Below are 9293 nucleotides of genomic sequence, written 5' to 3' on the forward strand. Positions count from 1 at the left end.
AATTTCTAGTCCATCTTGATCAACCAGGAGAGAAGGGAGGAAGGGATGAGGGTGGATGGTCATTTCAGGGTTAACAAAGCGTCAGTAGCTCCAACTAGCTCGTTGTGCGGTCTCCAATCCTCAAAAATATTCGCTTCATATCTTGTTTCCTTCGCACAACTTTTCATTATTTTAAGGCAAGAATTCAAATATGTTAAAACTAGTGGTGTTTCTGCAAATTATACACAGGCATCTGTAAAACAAGGGTGAAATTATCATTATCGTACGTTACTGTAACGAGACAGATCTGAAGCACTTAACATAAAAGGAAACGATTCTTGTGTGTGTGTGTGTGTGTGTGTGTGTGTGAGAGAGAGAGAGAGAGAGAGGATTATCCACCCTCGTTGCATGTTAGCAATGAAATACTCATTTGTAACATGTCATATATACTTCATATTTGTCAAGATATTGTAACATTGTAAACAGTAAAGGTTTAGCAGAAAATGAATTGATCCGATATTAAAATTGTGGCATGAATTTAACTGACTCTTACAATATTCCCTCCACTCTCCAGTGTCCACACACACACACATACACACACACACACACAAAGTTGAGGATTACAGACTTAATTTACTTCAAAACAGCATACCGACCAATACTGATCTAAAATCCAAGCAAAGTAAAATATCCCGGACAGAGCCTCTTCACAAGGGAATGTAAAAAAAAAAAAAAAAAAAAATCGGAAGAGAAAGGCTGCCGAAGGTTTAGTGAGGCGGTACAAAAGATCTGAGACGCTCTCCAAACACTCCAATTAGAGGCGATGGAAGGGCGATCAGTGTTGGTGGCAAGTGTGATGCCGGGGAGCAAGTATATCCTTAATTAACACGGTCGGAATATCACACGCACGAAAGAAGATTTTTATCAAAAGTTTTAATTTGTTCTGTTATTTCCAAAAGATCTCCAGTTTCAGTTTTCTCTATTATTTCGAAAATCAATCTGCACATTATAAGTTTCAAATGTGAGCCACAAAATTAATTTACCCGTCGTGCACTGAATAAGATGGAGGCAAATATTGCGATGCCGCGACACACAACCCTTTCAATTTTACCTTTTTGACAGCCGAATGTGTCGCTTTTTTTTTTCTTTGCATTTGCTGGTCTTCTTCAAACACACATATAAAATAGTAACAACAACAACAACAACAATAACACTGTTACTGTTACTGCACACTTTTCTATCCACAATATAATGAAAAAAAAAAAAAAAAAACATTGGAAGGGCAGCATTTCGATTACAACGTGAAGGAAACTCCATCAGCCGCCACAGCACCTCACGCATAAGTAACCCTTGCCGTGAAGACCAGCGGGCCATAACACAATTAGCTCACTAATGACTCTCACTAGACAATGACAAATGATCTGAGAGTATTAACAGTTCTCTTCATTTAATTAATTGATGAGAATGATCCAGACAGCTGCCTAGATCTTCGACCAAGTGCACACTGCCCTAACGTTATTCTTTACTCGCCTAAGAATCAGCGTCTCATTTTTTACTTATACTCGTGTATTCCTTATTATTATATTCTGGCTAGGAAAAATGTACAATGTAGGAAATAAAGCAGAGAGTTATCTTTTTGGGTCTTTTTTTTTATCTTTTATATGTAGGAGGGGCACCGGCCAAGGGTGACACATCTGCAATAAATATAAAAGCCCCACCAAGGTGCCGGTCCACGAACAGAGTCGAAAGCGGTAGTCAAAAATTACAGGATAAGTGTCTTGAAGCCTCCCTCTTGAAAGAGTTCAAGTCATAGGAAGGTGGAAATACAGAAGTAGGCAGGGAGTTCCTGAGTTTACCAGAGAAAGGGATGAATGATTGAAATAGTGGTTAATTCTTGTATTAGAGAGGTGGACAGAATAGGGGTGAGAGAAAGAAGAAAGTCTTGTGCAGTGAGGCCGCGGGAAGAGGGGAGGCATGCAGTTAGCAAGATCAGAAGAGCAGTTGGCATGAAAATAGCGGTAGAAGACAGCTAGAGATGCAACATTGCGGCGACGAGAGAGAAGCTGAAGACAGTCAGTTAGAGGAATTGCTAAGATGAAAAGCTTTTGATTCCATCCTGTCTAAAATAGTGGTACGAGAGGAAGCCCCCCCACCCAACAATATATGTAAAGCATATTTCATACATGAACGGATAAGGCCTCTGTACAGAGTTAGCAGCTGGGGAGGTGAGAAGAACTGGCGGGGATATCTCAGAACACCTAACTTCATAGAAGCTCTTTTACCTAGAGATGAGATGTGAAGTTTCCAGTTCAGATTATAAGTAAAGGACAGACTGAGGATGTTCAGTGTAGAAGAGGGAGACAATTGAGTGTCATTGAAGAAGAGGGGATAGTTGTCTGGAAGGTTGTGTCGAGTTGATAGATGGGGGAATTGAGTTTTTGAGGCATTGAACAATACTAAGTTTGCTCTGCCCCAATCAGAAATATTAGAGATATCAGAAGTCAGGCGTTCTGTGGCTTCCCTGCGAGAATCATTTACTTCTTGAAGTAGTAGTAGTAGTAGTAGTAGTAGTAGTAGTAGTAGTAGTAGTAGTAGTAGTAGTAGTAGTAGTAGTAGCAGTAGTAGTAGTAGTAGTAGCAGAAGCAGAAGCAGCAGCAGCAGCAGCAGCAGCAACAGCAGCAGCATCTCTTTCCTAAATACATACTTAATCATGTAATGATGTCCAAACGCACCTGAGCCCAGATTGCCTACACACCCACTTAAAGAAAGGAAGAAAAGGACAAATATAGATAAGAAGTCATAATACCGATAGGAGAGCACAAGTGTAGCTCAGGTCTTGTATACGACAATTAGGTAAATACACACACACACACACACACACACACACACACACACACACACACACACACACACACACACACACATTCCGCTGATAAAAAGGAATTTCAAAGGATGTAGAAAAACGAGACAAAAATCAAAGTATTTCCATTCTGAATAGCTATGAATGTTGCTCTAGTGTTCTCTCTTATGTAGGATTTTATAGTGAACTGTAAGCTGCCTTACATTTCTTTCTTAACTTGATACCGTTCGCGCTTATTTTTAGAGTACGATTAAGGGAGAAAAGTATATGATAGTTGTACAACAGCAGAAGCAGCAGCAGCAGCTGCAGTAGTAGTCGTAGTAGTAGTAGTAGTAGTAGTAGTAGTAGTAGTAGTAGTAGCAGTAGTAGTAGTAGTACATAAGAACATATGAACATAAAGAATAAGGGAAGCTGCAAGAAGCCAACAAGCCAGCACGTAACAGTCACCCTATGAAACATACATACAGTATCTACTTATTTTCGTGTATCATCACTATCCATACATTCCTATAATTTTCTGAAGCTTAGTACCAACAGTTTGATTAATGAGCCCATTCCATTCATCTATCACTCTATTTCAAAACTAATTCCTTCCTCTCGTTTTCTTAAACCTAACTTATTTTCAAGTTTGAATCCGTTATTTTTTGTTCGTAGTAGTAGTAGTAGTAGTAGTAATAGTAGTAGTAGTAGTAGCAGTAGTAGTAGCAGTAGTAGTAGAAGTAGTAGTAATAGTAGCTACGGTAATAACACTCATGAAAATGATAACTACTAATATGAATGATAATGACATTAAACACTCACGTGTAATGTGCTGCACTGAAATATATTTTTAGCCAAGTGCAGCTTTGCATGCATGGACTGTGGAGGGTTTTAATGACTATAATGACAAAAATGCGTATCGGGTGACATTATATACGAATATTGAACGTGCTTTGTTATCAGGAATTATGATATTATGGAAAACCTTACACAGATCGTATTGGCTCATTATAGACTCTGTAAACTGAATAGATGAATGAATAAATAAATAAATAAATGAATAACAAATAGATAAATAAATAAATAAACAGATGAATGAATAAACTAGGAATATGACAGACCATAAGAATTTATTTACTTATTTATCTATTTTCCACAAGAGAGGCTCAACTCAACTTTCCTTTGTTGCTTTTCATGTGTGTACAAGAAAGGCAATTTTCCCTCATTAGCCGCGAGGTTCATGGTACAAATACTGCTTTGTTCGGTAATCATTAAGCACATTGTTACAAACTCTTCATTATCATCGTCACCATCTTTAAATAACAGCTTATGAGAAAAACAACAAACAAAAGACAACGTTATAATGGAATGTGGAGAAAAATAATAGGCAGACATTTCTGAAATTAATTTAGCTTCCCTATTGAAACCATTTTTTACTTAGTTTTGTTAATGAACGACAATGACTTAGTTTTTTTACTTATTTATTTTTCTATTAACTAACCTCTCACACACGCGAAAACATAATCTCGTACTGCATCTCACATATTAATATCAAACCATGAAAAAAATCTAGAGGTATACGCCACATTCTCACAAGAAGGAGCAAGCACCCACCAGCCACACGAGCCACGCCACAATGCACGGGCGCCTTGAGATACCCCCCCTTCCCATCAAGGGGCGGCCAGGCGCTCGCAGGCGGCAAATTCCGTTTTCTGTGACGCGGAATACCCTGAGTATGAAGCAATTTTTAGCCTCCAGTGTCCAGGAAATTGACCTTTACACACACTGTTGCTCCCTCATCGCCATGAAAACTCTTGCAAATGGGTTATATCTTCCACTTGTGATGTCAATCCCGGGCGGGTGTGAGGGGGAAGAAGGGGCAGCGAGCAGCAACGGTGGAGAGAAATGGTGAGAACACAAAAAGCCTCTGCAGGGAGCCGGGACTGGCCGCCTTGACATGTTGTGGCTGATTTGAGAGAATGGCACCGCGGGAGGGGACTTGGCCACGCTGAGGGGACGCGAGACACTGGGCTGCAAAGGTTAAGGATTTTGAAGCTACAAAGATTCCCCTTAAATTGTTCCACTTTTTCGCAGCACACAGTGGCGGTGTCACTGGCTGGATTAAAGTGTCAGGAAAAAGGTAGCAGGGAGGGTGGATATCCTAGCATCTAAAGGGAGGTGGAGACGAAGAAGAGGGAGTGTGTGCTCTGAGAGCAGGTGAAAGATAAAGTGAAATGTACCGTGATGCTTGTGCTTTGTGGATGACGAAAAGAGAGACGAAAAGAAAACGATCACAGGACGAAACTAAGGAAAGGAAAGGGGTAAAGGAAGAGAAAGTGCCATGAAAATGTAGAGGGGATACCTGATTTTTTTTTCTGTGTGTGTGTGTGTGTGTGTGTGTGTGTGTGTGTGTGTGTGTGTGTGTGTGTGTGTGTGTGTTCAGTAATGACGCAGCAGCATGGAGATGATGCCCCTTCGATCTTGTGTTCCGAGTTCGTGATGAGTTCGCTTCCCGGCTTAAATCCGCGCCCTTAGAGAGCAAACTATTCAAATTATGCAGTCAAGTATAACAGGAGGAAAGGCAGCAGTAGTAACAGAGCCAGTAACCTTGATGCGGAGAAATCTCTCTCTCTCTCTCTCTCTCTCTCTCTCTCTCTCTCTCTCTCTCTCTCTCTCTCTCTCTCTCTCTCTCTCTCTCTCTCTCTCCACCAGAATATACAGCTTAACCTTTAGACATCCACGTTATCCGGGGAAGCTGGTATCATGGCTGGTACCAGCTTGAACTTACTAGGCGGTTAAGTAGCTTTGCTTGTGGTAGAGGTCAATATAAATGGTGCAGCATCGCATCTCAAAATATAAAACACGTAAGGCGGTGTGAAGAGTGTGGAAAGATACACTGCCCTTAGGTGTTGTCGCTTGCAGTAACTCACAGATGCCTACACGAGCACGCGAGAGGGAGGCTCATCGACCTGCAATCCCAGTGATTTCCCTGAAGAAGCGGTCATATCTCCTTCCATCTACATCTATCAGGATTTCTTGATACATTAATGCCTCAGGGTGTACTCTTAAGGTAGAATCGCTGCCACATATTCCATAACTGAATGTCATGAATTATCTATGAAGCAAGACACTTCCGGAACTAATTACAAGTGGACCTTTTGTAAACACTATTGACAAAACAGAGGGAGGTTTTACATCATCCCAGTGCAAAATGTGCAATGTGTGCCCACATCTGTGGATCACTGCAGGGCATGTTGTGTCTCTGCCCGGTCATAACATTGGTTCTCCACTCTTCAGACACGGGGACAAATATAAAATACTTAATCACATAATCGCAAATTAGTGTGTGTGTGTGTGTGTGTGTGTGTGTGTGTGTGTGTGTGTGTGTGTGTGTGTGTGTGTGTGTGTGTGTGTGTGTGTGTGTGTGTGTGTGTGTATACATGTGTGCGTGTTCGTGACACAATTGTTGTTGCATTTCGGGAACCATGGACTGGGTAGGGATTTCTTTTCTTTTTTTTTTCTTTCTGCAAAGTTTAATTACTTTTTATCAGCATCCTCTACTTGCAAAAAAAAAAAAAAAAAACATACATCATGATCTTTTAAGATGTGGTGAGTAATTTTACACCATGTCCATCTGGGTGTGTTGGTGGTGGCGGTGGTGATGCATGTCACTCCTGTCATGAAAAGCCTGCAAGGCGTCTGTCGCGGAAAAAAAAATAAAAAATAAAAAACTCTAGGAGTCGACAGGGAATGAGATGGAGAGATGGATCTGCGACAAACTAGAGAGAGTGGGCGCAACAGACGGTGGTGGGGAGAGAAGCAACTGAGAATATTCATTCATGGAGCCAACCTTTGACACTAGGGAGACAGCAGAGGAGAAGAGGTGATACATGTGAGCTGTTACACGTTGCAGTGTATCCGTTTATCAAGAGGAAAAGCGTTGGTGAAAGTGAGAAAGATGCACATGTGAAATATCTTAAAATTCTCGGGGGAAATTACCGCTGCATAATGATGCCAAACACTTACAATATAAACACACCAAAAGCTTCAGCCTCGTATGTTTCTTCTCGCCGGATGTTTAATGTAACAGCGTATCTTTGAAGTTCTGGATGATCCCAAAGGTGTGTGTGTGTGTGTGTGTGTGTGTGTGTGTGTGTGTGTGTGTGTGTGTGTGTGTGTGTGTGTGTGTGTGTGTGTGTGTGTGTGTGTGTGCCACAGGGATCAGTATTAGGGCCATTATTATTTCTAATATATATCAATGACTTGGATAGTGGAATTAGTAGCGATGTTAGTAAATTTGCGGATGACACAAAGATAGGTAGATTAATTAGGTCAGAAGCGGATGCCATCGCCTTGCAGACAGACTTAGATAGAATGAATGAATGGACGGATAGATGGCAAATGCAATTTAATATCAATAAATGCAAAGTGCTTAGCGTAGGTAGAGGAAACCCACACAATACTCGTAGGTACACATTAAACACCCAAACTCTGGTAGGTACAGGGTACGAGAAAGATTTAGGAGTTATAGTTAGCTCTGAACTCCGTCTAGGGAAACAATGCTTAGAAGCCAGAAACAAGGCAAATAGGGTACTAGGATTCATTTTTAGGAGTGTTAAAAGTAGAAGGCCGGAAGTAATATTAAAGTTATACTTGGCGCTGGTCAGACCTCATCTAGACTACGCTGTGCAGTTCTGGTCCCCACATTACAGGAAAGATATAGGTCTATTAGAATCAGTACAGAGGAGAATGACTAAAAGGATACAGGGGATGAGGAGTATTCCTTGCGAGGCGAGATTGAAGTTGTTAAATTTACATTCTCTAGAGAGACGTAGGTTAAGAGACCTGATAGAAGTCTTTAAGTGGTATAAGGGTTATAACAAGGGGGATGTAAGCAAAATTCTTAGGATCAGCAACCAGGGTAGAACAAGAAATAACGGGTTCAAGCTTGAAAAATTTAGGTTTAGGAAGGAGATAGGAAAAAATTGGTTCTCAAATAGAGTGGTAGATGAGTGGAACGGACTCAGTAATCATGTAGTTAGTGCTAGGACACTAGAGAGCTTTAAGAGAAGATTAGACAAGTTTATGGATGGGGATAACAGATGGAAATAGGTAGGAGTGTTTCATACAGGGACTGCCACGTGTAAGCCTGGTCGCTTCTTGCAGCTTCCCTTATTTCTTATGTTCTTATGTTCTTATGTGTGTGTGTGTGTGTGTGTGTGTATGTGTGTGTGTGTGTGTGTGTGTGTGTGTGTGTGTGTGTGTGTGTGTGTGTGTATGTGTGTGTGTGTGTGTGTGTGTGTGTGTGTGTGTGTGTGTGTGTGTGTGTGTGTGTGTGTGTGTGTGTGTGTGTGTGTGAGTGTGTGTGTGTGTGTTTACACAGAAAAATATTAATAATAAAGCAAATTTCAGCGCAAGAAAGAAAACAATGGTGAGGGGAACGGTAGGATAACAACTATATGAGGAGGGAGTGAGAACACCTCTCTATGAAGCTATGAGAGCTATGAAGCTGTGAGAGCTGGGGAGAAAAGAGGAATGTGGGGAGTCACGACCCTGGATAGATGTTGGCTGATGACGGAGGAGGAGGAGGAAGGGAGAGCTTAACTGTGGGTGCTATAATGCTAAAATCAAGAGAGAGGGAGGAAGAGAGAGAGAGAGAGAGAGAGAGAGAGAGAGAGAGAGAGAGAGAGAGAGAGAGAGAGAGAGAGAGAGAGAGAGAGAGAGAGAGAGTGTCTCCTTCAGCACCATACGACAGACTTGCTGGAAACCTAAACGGAAAAAAAAAGAGGCTGTGGGCTCAAGGAGTTGATTAGACTGGCTGGAACAAAAATGAATTAGCGAGTGATTTATGGCGGGGACCAAGGTGGCTGCTCCCTCAAGAGTAGTGTGCAGAGGTTGGGGGGGGGGGGGTGAGGTGGCTACAGGATACAGAATCCGGTAAGCCACTGTAAGGAAATGATGCAGTGTGTGGGTGATGGGGAGAGTGAAGGGAGATGATAACTGTCTGTAAGCCATCTATTCTTCACCATGTTATCTATCACTCATTCAGTCCATCATATCCTATTTATCAATCAATCAGTCAATCAGCCTATCTATCTATCTATCTATCTATCTATCTATCTATCTAACCGTCTGCCTGTCTGTCTCAAAAGGTGTGTGTCTCAAGGAGTTCTCGTCCTCCTCCTCTTCTCTTCATCGTGGCAAACTGTCAGGAGACAGGGAAGCGTTTCAGTGCCTCAAATTATTTATTTCATGATAGAATTCCTTATAATATACACATATTATTGAATTTTATCGCATTAGAAGCAAGTGTGCCCTTCTGAGAAATAAATCAACAATAATCATAATCATTACGTCACTACTCTGTACAGACTTACTAAATTATAAAGACTTGCGGTGTAAAAACAATGAAAAGACTATCCAGCTTCCTCAGACGCTGCATGAATGCTGCAGATGAAACACAACTTTCCACTGA

The 9293-nt window shown here is 41.3% G+C and overlaps 1 long non-coding RNA gene across 1 annotated transcript in view; it reads right to left on the minus strand.

Annotated features, from left to right (window-relative positions):
• Positions 1-4675: 4675 nt before the first annotated feature.
• Positions 4676-9293, minus strand: part of LOC135098860 (uncharacterized) — a 128934-nt gene continuing 124316 nt past the window's right edge. The window contains exon 6 of the long non-coding RNA XR_010267453.1: positions 4676-4849. This is a non-coding gene — a long non-coding RNA (uncharacterized LOC135098860). The remainder of the gene's footprint in view (positions 4850-9293) is intronic.

Source organism: Scylla paramamosain, unplaced genomic scaffold (assembly GCF_035594125.1).
Source record: "Scylla paramamosain isolate STU-SP2022 unplaced genomic scaffold, ASM3559412v1 Contig88, whole genome shotgun sequence".
NCBI lineage: Eukaryota > Metazoa > Arthropoda > Malacostraca > Decapoda > Portunidae > Scylla > Scylla paramamosain.